This window comes from Podarcis bocagei (assembly GCF_964188305.1).
Source record: "Podarcis bocagei genome assembly, chromosome: 7".
In the NCBI taxonomy this organism is placed as follows: Eukaryota; Metazoa; Chordata; class Lepidosauria; order Squamata; family Lacertidae; genus Podarcis; species Podarcis bocagei.
The window spans coordinates 39428033-39447202 of NC_138132.1; the positions used below are offsets into that span (position 1 = coordinate 39428033).

At 42.4% G+C, this 19170-nt stretch overlaps 1 protein-coding gene across 1 annotated transcript in view; it reads left to right on the plus strand.

Moving 5' to 3' along the window:
- GARRE1 (granule associated Rac and RHOG effector 1) overlaps nucleotides 1-19170 on the plus strand; it is a 57044-nt gene that overhangs the window by 10032 nt on the left and 27842 nt on the right. The window lies entirely within an intron of this gene.

The window sequence follows — 19170 nt, forward strand, 5'->3', positions numbered from 1 at the left end:
ATCAGAAAAAGATGTGGGAGAGAGAGGGTATGGCAGTCCCATTTTAAAGTCCCTGCATAGGCATCCCGCCACAGTTCTAATGTTTCAGCAAATTGGAAACGTAACATTTCACATTCTTTTGGCTCAACTCAAATCTGTAGAGCTCGCAAGAGAATAGCTGCAGGAACTTGCCCTTCACAGTTACTTTGAACAGAGGAGGCTGTGGGGTTGAGTGGGTGTTGACCATGCCAGCACATCCCTATCAATCTAGACTGGGAGGTGCTTGGTTTAATAAACATTTTTTTCAGACTTACATGCATACTGATTTGGAAGACAGTCCCACTAAGTTCAGTGAGGCTCATTGCCAAGAAAGGTGTGCACAGGGTCATGCTATTAGTCATAGTGCTTTGTTGACGTTTCCCCACTACCTGTAGAGCAGAAAGACCCACTACCTGTAGAGCAGAAAGGCTAGTACTTGAGGATAGGCAACATTGCTGAGAAAGAGGAGGCCATGTCTGGCTGCATTTGTTAGCATATGTACTTAGGAAGCTATCTTATGCCAATCTTAGCTGTGTCTCTACACTGACTGGCAGCATCTCTCCAGATGGGTCTTTCCAAGCCATGCCTGGGGAACTTCATCAGGACAACATGGAGGCTGCATTAAGTGACTCATCTGCTTGATCACAGTGGGAGGTGGCACAATAGGCATGTTTTAATGCTGAAACAAAATAAAATACTTGGCATTCTGTCATCTGGAGCTGTAATTGCATTGTGCTTGGAGCAAAGGTGTGCAGGTCATTTGCATGCATTAACACCAGAATAGTATCTGCTGAACAGATTATGTAGTGTTGCCACCTTTGTTCCCATACATTTAACATTTGCACACTAGGCAGAAATCCATCAGAGGAAGTGTTCGCTGACGTTACATCACTGCTATGGGGAAAGTTCCATCTGATGAATTTCATTTCATTTACAACCTTTGCTCTTAAGGAACTTGGGAGTGCCCATGCAGTGGTTATTTAATTTTATATCCTCAACATCACTGGGAGGCAGTGTTCAAAACTTCCATTGTTCTAGGCACATTTTGCAACAGGGAATTTCATTAGCGCAAGGATTTTCTGAGCTCTGGGTGCAGTACTGCGCCTAAGATTTCAGATTAAACCTGCAGAGTGGAAGGAAAGGAGGACCCTTTTTGCCTCCCCAATTCCAGCTACTCTCTGAAGACTGAAGAAGAGACCCTCTTAAGAATATTGGGGAGGGCAGGGGAAAGACTAGACCATGTGAAAAATGAACATAATACAGTGGTGCCCCGCAAGACGAACGCCTCGCGAGACGAAAAACTCGCAAGACGAAAGGTTTTTTCGTTTTCGAGTTGCTTCGCAAGACGAATTTCCCTATGGGCTTGCTTCGCAAAACGAAGCTTGCCCCCGCACCCCGGACCTCTTTTGAAGCAAGGGGCGGCGGGGAGAAGATTGCTTCTCCCCGTTGCCAGCCCCGCAATCCCCGGGGACAGAGGGGAAGGCGCGCGTGCGCCTTCCCCTCTGTCCCCGGACCCCTTTTGAACCAAGGGGCGGCAACGGGGAGAAGCGATCTTCTCCCCTCCGCCCCTTGCTTCAAAAGAGGGGACAGAGGGGAAGGCGCCCGTGCCTTCCCCTCTCTCCCCGGACCCCTTTTGAACCAAGGGGCGGCAACGGGGAGAAACGATTCTCCCCGCTGCCCCTTCCCTTGCTTTAAAACAGGTCCGGGGACAGAGGGGAAGGCCCGCAGCGCTTCCCCTCTGTCCCCGGACGGTCTCCATAGGAACGCATTGATTGATTTTCAATGCATTCCTATGGGAAACCGTGCTTCGCAAGACGAAAAACTCGCAAGAAGAAAAAACTTGCGGAACGAATTAATTTCGTCTTGCGAGGCACCACTGTATTTTTGCTGCAGTTCATTATAAGCTTTGAAATGGCAACCCTAATTTGATGTTTCAGTACCTAATTTGTTTGCTCGTTTTGAAGATTCTTTCCCATTTTTAGAGTTTGACTGAAATTGCACATTATAAGGCTGTTTTGTTAAGCCTTGGGTGCCTAATATTGTACCCTCAGGGACATTCCCTTTGGCACCTGCCAAAGCTCCCTGTCCTTCCCAGTCTCTCAAAACTGAGGTCTTAAGGTTTTTTTAGTATGTTGCCTGTTTATTGGGAGGTGCTGCCTGCTTTTTTTGACTGTGTTTTTGTCTTGGTAGCTGTGTTAAGTATTTTGCATGTTTGCATGTATTCTGATCATACCAGTTACAGATAGGTAGCCGTGTTGGTCTGCCATAGTCAAAATAAAAAAATTCCTTCCTGTAGCACCTTAAAGACCAACTAAGTGAGTTCTTGGTATAAGCTTTCGTGTGCATGCACACTTCTTCAGATACACTTCAGAGTGTATCTGAAGAAGTGTGCATGCACACGAAAGCTTATACCAAGAACTAACTTAGTTGGTCTTTAAGGTGCTACAGGAAGGAATTTTTTTATTCTGATCATACCAGTTTTTCTTCCATGAGATGGATATTATGTTGTGCCCATTATAGTTCCTTAGATTTCCAAAAGTGCTATTGGGACCAAAAAGGGCAAGGACCCCCGAGTTAAGCTTAAATTCACCCTATATTCAAGTAGTTGTCTGGTAGTCATAGGTGACAAAGAAATGTACGCAGGTGAGTGCATGGAATTCTAAGGTGGCAGCCACTGAGGAATGAAATGTTTGTAGCAGCTGCCTGCAAGATAGCAACAGGAGAACAGGCCTTTTCCGTAATGCACCCCCTAATCTGTGCAATGCTCTCCCCACGGTGTCAATGTTCTTTACAAAGATGAATAATTGGGGGGGGGACTCATGAAGAGCCAGGCATAAGAACCCCAATAAAGGTACAGTCTTACCTCGGGTTGAATGTGCTTCGGGATGAGTGCGTTCGAGTTGCGCTCCATGGCAACCTGGAAGTAACGGAGCTCGTTACATCCGGGTTTCGCCGCTTGCACATGTGCAGACGCTCAAAATGACATCATGCGCAGAAGTGGTGAAAAGTGATGCGTGCGTGCGCAGACATGCCGTCGCTGGTTACGTTTGCTTCTAGATGCAAACGGGGCCCCGGAACAGATCCCGTTCGCATCTAGAGGTACCACTGTAATTGATATTGTCAGAGCCGCTTCCAGGTCCCAGCTCACAGAGGACCACGCTAGCCGGCAGTACTGTACAAAAGTCTTTATTGAGTTACAGTTTCCATTTTCAAGCCGCAGCGCGCAGCTCTACGTCTTAGAAGCTAGACCGGCGAAGCTCCGTCTGAGTCTCCGCCTCCTGTACACCAACTTAATACTCTAGTCTTACTCCACCTCTTCCGTCTTTCCTTCCTCCTCTGGGTCCCTCTACCCCCCGTGGTCTCTTCCTTCCTGGACTCTTCTGACGCGGACCCCCCGGACTCTTCTCCCTCCTTGCGGCGGGCTTTAGGACCTGGCTCCCTATCCGGGCTGCTTACTGTGCCGCCTTCCTGTGCATTTGAACTTGGCGTGCGCGCCCAGCCTTCAACCTTCCTCTTGACCGTTTCCTCGCTCCCCGATGGAGGTGTGGCCACTCCTGACTCATGCCCTCCCGCTTGCGGCGAGCCGCCAGATCCCGATACCTGGGACCCCTCCCCCCTACTGCGCTCTGGCGGGGAAGCTGGTCCCGATTTCCAACTGCTGCTCTCTGAGTCCCCTCTGGTCCCTTCTTCCTGGGGTGTCCCCCTAGGCGCCCCCCTTGCTCTGACCACTGGCGCCCCTTTCTGTGAATCTTCCGATTCACTGGAAAGACTCAGAGATCTCGGGCCGCTGTCATCGCTCATATTTCCTTCGGATTCCTCCCCCTCGCTCTCTGTTTCCTCCCTTTCCTGTGCCTCTGCTCCTGAACCCCTGACAGATATGTTGGGCAAGTCACTTCATTTTGCTTCATGTTCATTTTTTAAAATGTATACTTATCCTACTATTGCTGTAAGTCATTGTTTCAATCACTGTATTGCACCAACATAATAATTGGCAACTACCCAAGCATACAAACTTAAATTAAAATATTTATATTCCTCTCCATGATACTCAAAGCTGTGTGCATTAAAACAGTTTTAAAAAACCACTCCACAGTAAATAATGCATGATGAATTCCTTTGTAAGCAAGATAAGCACTGTAGCAACACTGTTATTAAGGGAAAGTTCACAGCTTTTGTCTGTTTTTGTGACTTTTTTGTAAGGCTAAGTTTAACTGGGAATTGCATTGGGGAAGCTACCCAAGCTATCAAAGCCAAGTTACTGAACTGGTGGCTTTGAAATGCATACTTTTAGCAACATGTTATGAAGGGTTTGTAACTATTATTTATCTGTGAATCTTTTTTAGCACAAACGGTTCTAGTTTCAACATAACTTTGTGTGATTGAATAGACCAGTCCAGCTGTCTTGTGTTTATTTTATATTTTATAATATGGTTGTATTCTGTGCAGAGGCTGTTCTTGGCAAAGGGGTTCAAAAGATCAGCCTAGGAAACTGAAACTTAAAGGGAGAAGAATTGTAGTTACTAGGAAACCTGAAACGTTGCTGAAGTTTCTGCTTTTCTGATTGGTTAAGAAGTTGAGTGGTACAAGGTTGAAATCTTGTATATTACTCTTCTTTTTTTACTTCGCCAAACCTTTATTAGGTATTACAAGTACAGTAGCGTCTCGGCTTACATTACCCTCAGGTTACGTAAACTTCTGGTTCTGAAAGCGGCAAACCCGGAAGTGTTTTGCTGCATGTGCAGAAGCACTCTACCATTTCAGCACATGCATAGAAGTGGTCCCTCCGGTTGCGGAAACCTCGGGATCTGACCGGAGCTCCAGAACGGATCCCGTCCGCAACCGGAGGTACCACTGTATAGGCCATCATAAAACATCCATATATTAAAAGTTTAAATATATACAAATAGCCATGTAAAATATATAATGAGGATTTTCATTGGGATTTCTTCCCACTAAATAGTGCCATTCAGCACTCTAAGAGATACTATTGGGTATTGTTACTGGCAGGTCTGTCTTGCCAAAAACTACCCCCCTCAATTTTTGTCATCTGCATATGGCTCATAGGCTGTTGTTTTTAAAGGTGGCAGTGTCATGGGCTTAAACAGCCTTGTTTTGCTTGGAAGATCACAAAGTTTAATCCTGTCAGCATATTTTGTGCTTTACTAAGCAATAATAGCACAATAGAAACATATGGTTTCAAGCTTCTTGCTTTGAGGTCATCTCAGGTCAGCCCAGACACTAGTAGAACTTCACAGGCATTGCTGGAAAGCTCACACTACTGTATCTGTTTTGCCAAACCTGGAGAGAATCATTTACATCTTCTCCTGGAGGGACTTGAAGCTGTCTGGATGCAACACTTCTTAGAAGATGTTGGACTTTAAGGAGTCCAGACATCAATAATAGTGTACACCAGATTGAAAGGAAAATGAGACCACTTACTCTACACCACTGACAATACAAGTTAATAGTATCTGAGTCAAAATGCTACATGATTGTCAAGACTCCTGTTGCACCAGCAACATAAGTTTCTATTCTGACCCATATTGGTTGACTACTACTCTTGATAACTCTCCAGTAGCTCCACTTCTGAATTGATACTATACAGCACTAAAAATTCCCCACATCTTTGCTTCCCCCCAATATTGGTAGAGCCTCCGAGAAACACATTATCTGATCCTCAGAGTAAAGGTGTAGAAAATCCCATTTTTCTTCTCATAAGATGTTTCAAATGCCTTCTTCATTGACTATACCTGCTTTGGAAGGATACACTTCACTCAAGGTTATGGAGGGTAATCTTTAAATCCATAGAAATTTTCCATGTTGGTGGGTCTGTCAAAGTTCATAACATAAGGCAACACGTGGGCTAATAATGTATTGGCAATATTTATGAAACACTATCAATTGCTTCTTAATTCATAAACAAAAGCCATATAATTGTTTACTATTAATTTCTTCCTTTGACGGGGATGTCTGTCCATTCAAAAATCCGGTATATCATGCATGGCACTCTGTCTATGTCTAAAGTTGAATGTCGTTCATTGACATCTGATTGTGATGAAATGCTCTACTCACTCATGAACCTAGTGGCATTCAAAGGATTAAATCTAGAGTCAGCCTTTTGTTGATCAGATTGTTTCGTGTTGTAACACAGAGTATTTTCTTTGTCTCAAAGTTCATAACATAGCAGTCTACTTCATGACTAGAAGACATCCCCTTCCTTAAATCCTCTGGGTTCTAATCCAGGAGTAGCTACCTTAGTCTACTGCCTCAGCAGTAAAATTTCCCTTAGAGTAAGAAAACAATTCCATTCCTGTAGTTGCATCATGCTTTTTAGCTTTGTTATATTAGATTTAGCTTTGTTATATCAGATACTTGGTATTGTCTTGTCCACCTTTAATCTTGCCACCAAAGTCAGCTTTGGTTGATCTAGTTTTTGACACTGCTCACCACTCTTCCACCAGTGTCAACTGCTCCATCACTATTGGAGAAGAATCATAGAATTATAGAGTTGGAAGGTCATCTAGTCCAACATCTAGTTTGACTTCCGAGGTACGACTGTATACTCTTAAGAGGCACTCCCCTTTTCTCCCTCCTCTTAGTGAATGTTTGTTCTAAGAACCTTCTACCATGTACACATATATTCTCTAAACAAAGTGTGGTTTTGGCTTTATTTTTACCTATATATGTTTTAAAATACAAACTTGCATTTATTTTTAAATAAATTAATCAAAGTGAAATAGAAGAGGCAGAATGTACCATAACCTTTGACTGTTGATTAATAATAACTATGTTCACTAATTCTGACTTCAAAACAATGTTTTTTACTTCATAAATATTTATTTTATATGCAAACTTAACTGATAATCATCCAAAAGTATATGAGTGATCAAGTAGAGTACCTTTAAATGAGTCCCAGTTAAGGAATATTGATTGGAACAGACCATACTGGGCAAATATCATAGGAGGAAGTACAAGATAAAAGTACCTGTGTTTGCACGTGCTGCAGAGGTTTCTTGGCAAACTGAAAGGAAGCAAGTAAAGTGAGGGGAGGTAAACTCATGTAGTTGTGTAGTACACAAATGTTGAGCAAGAATAACTCACTTGATTGGATTTACTTAACATACTTGTTCAAGAAGCTAAATATATAATAAAATGTATAGTGTAAAGTTTATTACCAGGCACCCAACAAATGTGAGACATTAGGAATAGCAGATAAACCAGCACACATGAGCACAGATGCAAGTTCATTTCAGAAAGCAATGCAAAGTCCTTTGGGTTAAAAAAGAAGCTGGAACATGGCATAGTCCTGTGATGCATTTTATTGTAGGGTCTTTTTTGTACTGGGCTTTCTGCCAGAAAGGAATCCCAGTGATCAATTCATGAACTCATTAAAGCTTAGACAGTTGAAGTGATGTTACTGTAATAAGTTCTTAGGATAGGGCAGTCTGTAGATTTAAAGATACCCACTCATCAAAGGAAACATTTTCCTTTTCCTGTCCTCATATTTTCTCCCTATATACTCTAGTCAAGGAGTACCTTGTCTTGGAGTTTTCTTGTTGCTCTGGATACTTTTGGTCTTGCCAAGGAAGGCTTGGGGTTAGTGTGACTCTGACCCCTGTCCTCAGTAAGTAAAAGAACATTGTGTGCCACAAGTAGGCTATTGAAGTGACATCCTCTCACCAAGTTAGTGCCAGAAGAATGCATAGGTAGAAAACAGCTTGTTAGTTCTTTGCGGTTTCATTTTCAGATTCCACTTTGAAACCTGCAGCGTAGACCAGGGGTGGGTATCTAGTGTATTTCAGCTAAACCCTTACTGTTGCTTGTCTTTCAGAGGTCACTGCATGTTGGAGGATATACTTCACTGTTCTCTCTAGAACAGAGGTAAACCCATTTCTGTTGATCCCATGGAGAGATAGGAGAGACTGAGTCTAGAGTCTCTGGTTTTCCCATGTGTTCTCTTTCAACTCATGTCTCTTGACATGAGACATAATAGTCTTTAAAGAGCTGAAAGTGGCTTGAGAGAGAACTCTAGCTGCATTTGCATGTAACAGTAAGGCATGAACTCTGCTGATGGACACATCTGAATGCTGCTTCACTCCTTCCCTGTGTGAATGGCTAAACAAACCAGAATTGATATAGCTCAATGTTGGATCTGAACTGAGATTACAGATCACCTTAACATATGATTTGCTGTTGGCTTACCACTCCTGGTTTGTTGGGGCAGAGTGAACCACAATCCAGGGTTCAAATGCAACATGTTGGTTTGTTAACTCATTTGTTTCATGGTTTGTTAACTCATTCATGCTAGGGGTGGAGCAAAGTGAGAGTGATCAGTCTGTGTGCACTAACATGCATCTTGTGCGCACTATGGTTTATTAAGCCAGGGCTTGTGCACACGTGGCCATGATTCCCATGATGTGTGTACACATTTATTTTATCCCACCACTGCCTCTAGTCAGACGTTATTAGGCAAGTTTTGGAAACAATTGAAAAGCACAGTGTCTGTTAACCCAAGGTGAAAGCGGGACATAGATGCAGTGATCCCTCTTTGGAATTTCTTTCAGCTTTCTCAAAAAACTAGTGTCTGCCTCCAGCATTTGATTGACCAACCCAATAAAAAATTAAGGGGTGGCTATTTGAGGATAATGGACCATGTAAACAAGACTGAGACTCCAACCGTAGCTGTAGAACTGTGGAACAATGTGCATATTGTAGTTTAAAGAGGATAAAAAATAATAAGCCAGTTGTGCAATAACATATCAAAGCCAAATTGAAATACAGAATTTTAATACCAACAGGTACTTTTAAAAGTACATTGTGTTCTAGGGATATGTCTAAAAGATTAACCACCTGATCCTAAGTATAGCTACTCAGAAGTAATTATTGTTAATTAGGACTACTTTGGTCTATTTTTTCAGTTGTGTGTAAATAAAATAGGAGGGGAGGGGGGCAAAAACCAAGAAAGGTTGAGTCCTAGGGACCAAATTAATCTCTGATTTTGATTAGAGCAGTGATACTGGAGAAAGGGGGCATTTAATTCTAACGACTCTGAAACTCTTGTTTTATCATAGTGAGGAGAAATACAGTAGCTATCACCTATATTTTCCTTCCTGTAGAGCAAACAGAAACTGTGGTGGGGGATAAGGGAAAACACATGGGGGTGGATGAACACACCCTGATGCTGGTGCTCAAATATAAAGTAGGCCAGGAAAGGGCTCTGATTTTTGCAGAGTGGGAGCACAATAGGAGAACCATTAATGGATCTCCCACATCCTTTATCATTATGCTTTCAAGCCAGTGTCAAACGAGAATTTGATACATTTGAATTCCCTAGTGCATTTTAGCGTCTTAATCAAAAGAAGAGCTGCTGGATCAGGCCAATGGCCCATCAAGCCCAGCATCCTATTCTCAGAGCAACAAACCAGATTCCTGTGGGAAAACCTACTAGTACAGTGGTACCCCGCAAGACGAACGCCTCGCGAGACGAAAAACTCGCAAAACGAAAGGTTTTTTCGTTTTCGAGTTGCCTCGCAAGACGAATTTCCCTATGGGCTTGCTTCGCAAAACGAAGCTTGCCCCGGGGACAGCGGGTCTTCTCTTTTGAAGCAAGGGGCAGCGGGGAGATCGCTTCTCCCCACCGCCCCTTGCTTCAAAAGAGGTCCGGGGGCAGCGGGAGCGCTTTTGAAGCAAGGGGCGGTGGGGAGAAGCGATCTCCCCGTGCTCCGAAGCCGGGCGGGGGGGTGGGAACACCTGCCCCAGCCACCCCGCTTCGGAACGCTGCTCCGAAGCGGGGCGGGGGGGTGGGAACACCTTCTGAAGGCGGGCGGGGGGGCGAAAGTCTTTGTCCCCCCTGCCTGCCTTCCCAGGGGCTTTTAAATCCTCCGCTGTCCCGGGGCGATTTTAAAATGCCGCCCGCCAGCATTTTAAGATCGCCCGGACAGCGGAGAAGTCCTCCGCTGTCCCAGGGTTTTTTAAAATGCTGGGGGTGAGAAGAAAAGCCCTTGCCCCCCCCCCCCAGCCTTCAGAAGAGGTCCGGGGACAGACTGTCCCCGGACCTGGTCTGAAGGCGGTTTCCCTAGGAACGCATTAATTGATTTTCAATGCATTCCTATGGGAAACCGTGCATCGCAAGACGAAAAAACCGCAAGACCAAGAGACTTGCGGAACGAATTAATTTCGTCTTGCGAGGCACCACTGTAGCTGCTGATAGCCTTGTCCTCTATGAATTTGTCTAATCTTCTTTTAAAGCCTTCCAAGTTGGATGGCCACCAGTGCCTCTTGTGGCAGCAGGTTAGTAGTAGTAGTAGTAGTAGTAGTAGTAGTAGTAGTAGTAGTAGTTGTACCCTGCCAATAGCTTTTCTTCTCCACAATCAGTTTAAAAAGCTTAGACATGCTGTCTAGCAAACAATTTTAGTGAGAGATTCTGGACAATTTTTTGAACCAATGAAATAAAATGTCAAAGCATATGTATATTTATTTGGGGAAGGCAACAAATCAGATTTGAAAAAAAAAATCTAACTTGACTAGTTATGGTTTAACTGCTTGAGCAGTTTTGGGTTTCACAACCTGTGCAGAGTTGCTTGCACAAAAGTTAGTCAGAGAGCATCTTTGATCATATTGGAAACAAGGCAACTTGGGGGTTAGACATTTTGCTGTTCCATATCATCAAGTTTGCCCTTGAGTCACAGGAATAGCAGGGCTGGGGAACCATTGGTTTTCCAGATGTTGTTGAACTACAACTCCCATCAACCCTAGCAAGCATGATCAGTGGCCATGGACAATGAAAGTTATAGTTCAGCAACCTATGCAGGGCCATTGTGTGTGTCAGTGGTTGTGCTTAAGCCTGTTCTGCCCCTGCCCTGTTCTGCCGCCTTCCAGGGCCAAAAGCACCACACATGTTGGTGGTCGCGTGTCAGTTGGATGTGCACAAAATGTTCACTGCCTGTACAAAGTATAGAATCCAAGCAATGGCTCCTAATTTTCCTTGTTTCCATTCACTCAAGTCACTAGTTACGGTGTCTTGTGGTTTCCACAATTTGGAGTGCTGAGCAAGTGTGAAATCTTGGTACCTGCTACTTACAAAGCAGGTGACTAGCCTATATGGTTGCAGAGAGGTTTAAGGAGGCCTGGCAGAGTCTGGTGCAAAAGAAAAACCAGAAGCCAGAATGAACTGAGTTTCATAGCCATAAAGTGGATGGGACTTTGTCCAGCAATGACTGCTAATCTGAGACCCTCTTATCCCTCCTAATCAAACCTTTTTTGTTAACCTTTCTCTTAGCCTGTACCATTTTTTGTTGTTGCTGTTGTTGGAAAAATTATAAATGTCTGTATCATGTGAGCACACTAATTTGAATATGATTGTTGAATTTGGATTGCTTTGGTGCAGAATTTGGAAGAGTGGGAAAATGCAGAATAGATGCAGCCTTGTTTAAAGTGCATCAGTGTAATTGAAACCCCAAAGCTCAGTGTCTTACTTGGTTGGCAACTAATTTTAGAAAGGAGCTGTATTTTTGAATTGGACAACAGCTGAAGGGTTGACAACATTGTCTCTGCACACTAACACTTGCTGCACAGTCAGAGATGCAGGCAAAGGATGCTACACCCTTTCCCCCCTCTCTGAGTGTGACTTGGGCAGAGTTTTCTCCTTATTCTGCATACAACTGTTGAAACATGGGCAGGTATCTCTTTCCCATGCCCTGCCTAGTGAAGAGTTTTTGGCAGAGCTCCCCCCCACCCTCTATTCTTATGCACTTCAGCTGCTTTGCTTTGAGTGGCAAAGCACATGATCAGCAACGTCTTGTGATGTATCAGTTTCTGGACTATATACAACATCAGATTGTAGGGTCAGGACTGAATGCTCCCCCACATTAAAAAACAAACATTTACGCGCACAAAAAGGAGACTCATAGGGTCGTGGGTTCAAGGCCTATGCTGGGCAAAAACAATCCTGCTTTGTAGAGAGTTGACTAGATGACGCTCGTGGTCCCTTCCAACTCTATAATTCTATGAAACAAGCCCCCTCAAATCTAGTACACATACAGAACTAACATGTAAGGCAGAAGTATTTAGTTCCCTTGCCTTTCCCCTCACATGCTAGTTAAGAGTGTGCAGGGAGTCTTTGTTCAATATTTAGTTCCTGCTCTGCACTAGTACAGTCAAACAGTTAATATAACATGATTAGTTATGAGCAGCTTCAGTGCATAAGCCCTCTGCTTGTGTTTCCAGTTCACACAGAAGAAACCAGTTAAGGTGTATGATTAGGGGGATTAGGACCAGGGACTATAAATGGGGAAGCCTGATGGCTGTCAAGTGGCGCTTGATGAATGTGTGTTCTTGATATGAGTTCAGAATGTTCTTGAGTCCTAGCTGCTGACTACTTGAAGTTTGATTCAACTATGATTGCAATCTGTTGAGGGACACAGACACAAGTAGCATTATTTTGCCTTCCCACTCTATCTCCCTGCCTTTAAATCTCATTCATAATTCCACACTGTTGAAACTGGCAGAAAAGCCTGCTTTCTTCTAGATTTGGAATATTACTGAAATCTTAAAGAATTTTTTGTACATCAGCTAAGTCACTCTTTGGCTATAATTTAGTAAGCTGGTGATTTTTAGACCTTGCATGAAGCTTTTCTCACATTCCCTTTTTTAAGCCACGCTCATTCTTATGGGAAGCTTTCTTCCGATGTGTGTTTTGAGTGTGTGGATTCTTTTATTATGTGGAGAAACAGGTCAGAATAGTATGAAAAACCAAGGCCTTCCAAGACATTTTCCAACTTCAACTTGTGTTGCCAGGCTCTTGAAATTTTCTCCAAATGAGTTATGACTGGCATTCCCCACGACTGAGAGTATAATGGAGTGCTTTGAGAGAGCCTTGTGCTCTGTTCAGAATGTTACTCAGCCTTCTAAAGGAGTGGAATGCAAGTCCTAGTAAGCTAATGTATTCACCTCACCTAAGCTGCTCAAAAATTTCATTTTTTTGCAAATGAAATTCGTCATTTTTCTGCACATATATTTGTGGTGTCAGACAAGGAAGCTTGTCTCTATTACTAGCCTTTCTCTCCTCATTCAAATTTTTGTGAGGTTCCAGAAAAATTGAACATTGTGTCCCCTGTATATGGTTTTATATACAAAATATGGTTGAAATAACTCAGAAGAAACTTAATGGTGGAGAGTTGACATCCATTTTTATTTGAATCTTTATGTTTGGATTTTAAAAAAAATCTCTGTATAGAGACCGAGTGTCATTGCATTGCACTTTTCAATTACCAGAGTGCTCATACATCCTATGCATTTTTCAGAGTTCCAGACAATAAAGCTACCCTTTTTTCCTGCTGCAAAAGTGAGTATTCTGTTTCTCCAGGGGTGCTGTGCAGCTTGTTAACAAGAGAGCATGAATATTTCTCCACCCTGAAAGCAAAGCTCTTGCTGTCCATAACATGAGGATAGGATGTTAGTACTACATGGGGTATTGTGAGAGCATACTGCTAAAGGGAGAAATTTGGAGTTTTGAATGTGTGCAAAATTTTTATAGATGCTCTACAAAGTTGTTTTTTTTTTAAGTCTTAGTAGGCTTATAGTCTAACAGACACAATACAAAAGTCAATGGCTGGGAAGGGTACAGGGAGGGAGCCAATTCAAGCATTAATTATTCATAAAAGAGTATTTTAGTACCCTTAACGAAGTGGGTATCAGAAAGCTTGTGGTGCAGGATATTGACTATAGTTGTTGCTGCATCTAATGATCTTGATCCTGATGGTTCTGGGGGTTTTCATAAGGCCCAGGCATTGAGGCTGGTGGAGTCATGAGTCCTCAGACAGAATTAAACACATTTTTTTCTGGGCAGTATATTACAGCAGCACCAGAGTAGGATATTCTGTTGTGGTCTGTTTGGAGATAGGAATGGGATGTGGCTTCTTGGAAGATCAAGACAGAGCGGTTGGAGGACTGGACTTTTGGCAATGGTTTATGCCAGCAATGACTTGCTTTTTTTACTTGGTAGCCTGCATGGAACTACTGATTTTTATATTAATTAGTTTATTAAACTTATTAGTCACTTGTCACCCAACTGTCTCCAAGGGACTTGCAATAAGGAAAAATATATGCAAATACGTAATTTCATCCTGTGCTTCTGATCAGACCTAAATGGATCAGAATATCAGGCTAGAATAACTCTTAAATGGGTAATTACATCTTTCCTAATTGCCTTGGCCTTTGTGCTAGCACAGGGCAGTCCAACTTTTCATACCAAGTGGGCTGCAAGAGTACTTTGACGCACTGCTTTGTTGTGTGGAGGCAGAGAACGAGGCCAAAATTTGGTGCCCTTCCCCCAAGTCTTCCCACTGCCTTCCCAAGCCAGCTAAGTGAGGTGCTGAGTTTGGGGAAGGAGGCATGAGGCTCTTACAGGGCCCTAGATCCCTCCGACCTCCTTCCCAAAGCTAGGAAAGCGCTAGCTATGCTTTGGTAAGGAGGATGGAGGAACCTAGGACCCTGTCAGAGTCCTCAACCCTGCTTTGGAGTGGGGGGTGTATCAAATGTTGCTGAGGGCCACAAAAAAGCCTTGAGGGCCGCACATTGGACCACCCTGTGCTAGCAGCACAGCACATTGGATGGCAGGAGTTAAGGCTTCCTTTGCCCAGCTGTTACAGGAGAAACCAATCCATGAAGTGCCTGGTTCAGGTGATGTAGGATCCAAAGTGTTTTGACTTCAAGATCTTATTTTAGACCTAGTTCATGTGGCTCAGATAATGTTGGCTGGAGGGGGGTGGTTCTGCTCAAACAAGTTGGGATCCAGCCCAAGCCAGTGCCTCATAGGAACTTTATGAGTGCATAACACTACGCTTGTACAGCTCCCATTTATTTTGGCGAATGTACAGGAAAAGAAAATGGCTCTTTGTCTTGTTTGCAGAGCATTCATTCTGCATGCTGTTTTCTGTCATGTCTGCAGACCCAAGGCAGGGATATCTTTGTATAGCTTGATCAAGGAGGGGGTTCAAACTGCACTGGCAGGTGGCTTTTCATAACACATGTGTGGGAAGCTGTTCCTCCTGAGAGCATCTCCTACACCCATCTTCCCTAGGCATGTTCAGGTGATATCAGTGCCCAGGAGAGGTCTCAGCAGCTCCTAATGGTTCACACACAGAGAAAATAGCTTTTACCATAGTACACTTGACTGGATGGGTTTGGAAATTGTGCTTTTCCACCTCTTTTTTTCGTTTCCTACTTTCCCCATTCTAAAAAAAATGGTGCAGTTTGGATTCTTAGAATAGATGTAGCCAATATTCCCTTGCATTCTTCATCATCTGTAATCTTATGAAGGACTTGAAATTGGTAGAGCATATTCTTCTGCATGTTTGTTTGGTTGTTGTTTTTTTACTGTTCTGGACTGCTGGACATGTCAATGAAAAATCCTCTATAAGACATCTGGAATACACCAGGATCCATAAGCTTCTGGGGATGAAATATGTTGCTTGTTCCCCCTCTTCTGCAGAGGTTTCCGACTTTGCGAGTCCCAACCTAAGCATATAGTGATCTGTCCATGGCACTTAAATCAAAGCAGATTCTCTTGCCCACAAATATTCTTTCAGTTATAAAACTTCAAGTCAGATTGAAATTGTATCTGTTTTTGTTGTTACAGCACCCAATTACCATGTATAGTTTATCAGTAAAACTACGAATTAGAAAAGTTTGGTTTTATATCTTTGTGATTTAAATCTAAAGCAGTGGTTTTATTTGCCTTGTGTTGACTCCTTGTTATAGAACACAGTGCTGTGGCCCAGCAACCTTGACTTTTTAGGCTTTTAGCTTCGCAGAAGACTTTTCTTTGGCAATTTTAAAGCCTACCCTAGGCATGCGTGTCTGCTGTCTTCTGGGCTGAGGATAAGCAAGTGTTGATTTTGCTTTGTCGTAGTGTTTGAGAACCCTTTGTTGTCCTAGCAGAGAAGAAATAGTTAAGGTTGTGTATAAAATAAAAAAAATTCCTTCCAGTAGCACCTTAAAGACCAACTAAGTTAGTTCTTGGTATGAGCTTTCGTGTGCATGCACACTTCTTCAGATACACTGAAACAGAAGTTGCCAGACCCTTCTATATAGTGATGTAATGTATATTTCTTATTTTATATTTGTGTGTAATGTGTATTTCTTAAACTGGAACTTCTTATACAAAAACCCAGTTTTCACCAAGCAGACAAGTTGTGGAATTGAATCATGGCTTGGCCCTGAGATGTTTAGAGTCCGTATCCTCCAGCATAATCTTCCATATTGAGGAGTCTTGTACATAATAACGAAAGAGCAGTCTGTTGTTGCTGCTGCAGTAGCAGCAGTAACAACAACAATCTGACTGGGTTGCCCCAGCCAGTCTGGGTGGATAATACAGTGGTGCCTCGCAAGACGAAATTAATCCGTTACACGAGTCTCTTCGTCTTGCGGTTTTTTCGTCTTGCGAAGCACGGCTATTAGCGGCTTAGGGGCTTTAAGAAAAAGGAAACAAACTCGCAAGAACTCGCAAGACGTTTCATCTTGCGAAGCAAGCCCATAGGGAAATTCGTCTTGCGGAACGACTCAAAAAACGGAAAACTCTTTCGTCTTGCGCGTTTTTCGTCTTGCGAGGCATTCGTCTTGCGAGGTACCACTGTTATCTCCAGAAATGGAATAGGGATGGTGGATAGGGCATGCCTAAATTTAGTAAAACCTGGAAATGGTTCTTAGTAGAAGTCTAAATGAACCATCTTGGTGAAGCATAAAGCACTTATTTATAATTTATTATTAGCAGCAAAAAAAAATTATTGCTGAACAGCAAAATCTAAAGGTTCACTTTATATGTAAGAACAATTGAGGGATTTGAAGGTAGCTGAAATGAATACTCTGACAAATCTGCTATATAATTTAGAGGGGAAGATCAATTGCAATCTTGTGTAGAGATTGCTATCCTGTCTGAACAAAATCCCAGGATAATTTACAAATAGATGGGCATTCTTCATCACATTTGGGAAACCTTGATGTCGATGCCTTCCTTTTTGACTTGTAATGATGTGATTCATGTTGGCAGCTTTTAATATTTGTCATGAAGTTTATCTATTACAGCCACATGCATATAAGTCCTGTCCCAACTTTTTGGCTGTTTTGTATGGTTGTTTCTAAGCATTTTGTTTGTGGTCGTTGCAGATAAGACCTATTAAGCACTGCTATGCTCGTATTTATACTTTATTTATTTACTTACTGCTATTTCATTCCTAACCTTGCAAGTACATGCAGAAAATACTACAAACGTTGCGTGATGCATTCTAGATTTTTGTGATTTGTGTTTTTGTTTGATTTTTCTAAATTATTCCAAGTTACATATATTTTATTACAGTAGCTCAGTGTCAGAAAAACCCATTTGCATCAACACAATCAGAGGAAGTTGGCTTGGTATAAAAGGCTAACAATTGTAAATGTGAAACAGAAATATATGTGGGCTGAAGAACTGCATGAAAATGAAGAAATAAAAATAACTGGTTCATTTTTAAGATAATGCATTAACAATAGTAGAAACCCCTAGACTGATCAGCTGTGATGATGTGATGTAATGAGATGCTTAGTTAACATGCTATTTGTTGAAAGATGTTATGAAGCGATGCCATCCCAAAATGTTGTCAGTTTGCAATAGGGGTTCTCTTATAGTGATTACTTTGGGAAACATGCTACTTAAATAATTTGTTTCCAAAACACTGTGTGTATTGCAGAGAGACATCATCATCTTGTATTGTTTGACCCATACCTTAGGATCTAGAAGGGCTTCCTTACTTTAGTGCCTGCCAGTAAAGGCAATTAGACTGATGTGGGTTGATAATTGGACCTTCTGATGGTGGTTCTGAAGTTATGGAGAACAAATACAAAGAGCCTGAAGGCACCATTTCTCTCAGTATTTAAGAAGGCTTTAAAAGCCTATATTTTTTCAAAAGCTTTTGATTAGGGTGGGTATGCCTAATTTATTTTATCCTGATTTTGATAATTTTAATATTTATTACAGTCATACCTCGGGTTACAGACACTTCAGGTTGCGTTTTTTCAGGTTACGGACCCCCCAAAACCCAGAAGTACCAGAACAGGTTACTTCTGGGTTTTGGCGGTTGCGCATGCGGGTTGTGAACGTGCATCCTGCATGGATCACATTCGCAACCCGAGCATCCACTGTACTGACTGTGTTAAAAGGTTGCATGAAAATGGATTTGTATTTTAAAATACTGTAAGCCACTTTATTGAGGATTTTCTCAAAAAGCTGGGTATAAATTCATTAAATTAAATTCAAAGCTAGTATTTGCTTTGTTTTTGTTTTTAAATTGTGGATCTGTTTGTCAACTTGGGCTCCTTTGGGAGGAAGGGCAAGATATAAATTCAGTAAATAAATAAAGCATTCTGCTGGATCACAGTGGCCAAATATTGGCCTGTACCAGCACCTCCACCCTTCCTTGTATCCCTAATCTAATTCTACTCATTTAGTTAGTTAGTTTTGTTTGTTTGTTTGTTTGTTTGTTTGTTTGTTTGTTTGATTAATATACCACACTTTTTTATAAGATCCCAGGGCGGTTCACAGACTAAAATACAGGATAAAAACATGAAAATAAATAAAACAAAACAGCAACACAATACCTCCCTCCCATAGACACATTTTAAATGCTGTAGAATATTAATAAGCCAAAGGCCTTTTTGAAGAGGATTGTTTTTACTGGGCACCTAAAAATATATAATGAAGGTGCCAGGCGAACCTCCCTGGGGAGAACATTCCACAAAGGGAAGCCACTGCAAAAAAAGGCCTGTTCTCGTGTTGCTCCCCTCCAGACCTCAAATGGAGGAGGCACACAAAGAAGGGCCTCCAATGATGCACGCCGTGTCTGGGACGGGTTTCTATGGGGAGAGACGGTACTTAAGGTATTGCGGTCCTGAACCATTTAAGGATTTATAGGTCAAAACCAGCACTTTCAATCGGGCCCAGAAACTAATTGGCAGCCAATGCAGTCGGTGCAATATGCTCAGATTGTCTTGTCACTGTGATCAACCTGGCTGCTGCATTGTGCACTAGCTGAAGCTTTTGAACCCTCTTCAGAGGGTTATAATGTGTTGCAGTAATCCAACCTAGAAGTTACCAGAGCATAGATAACAGAAGTTAGGCTA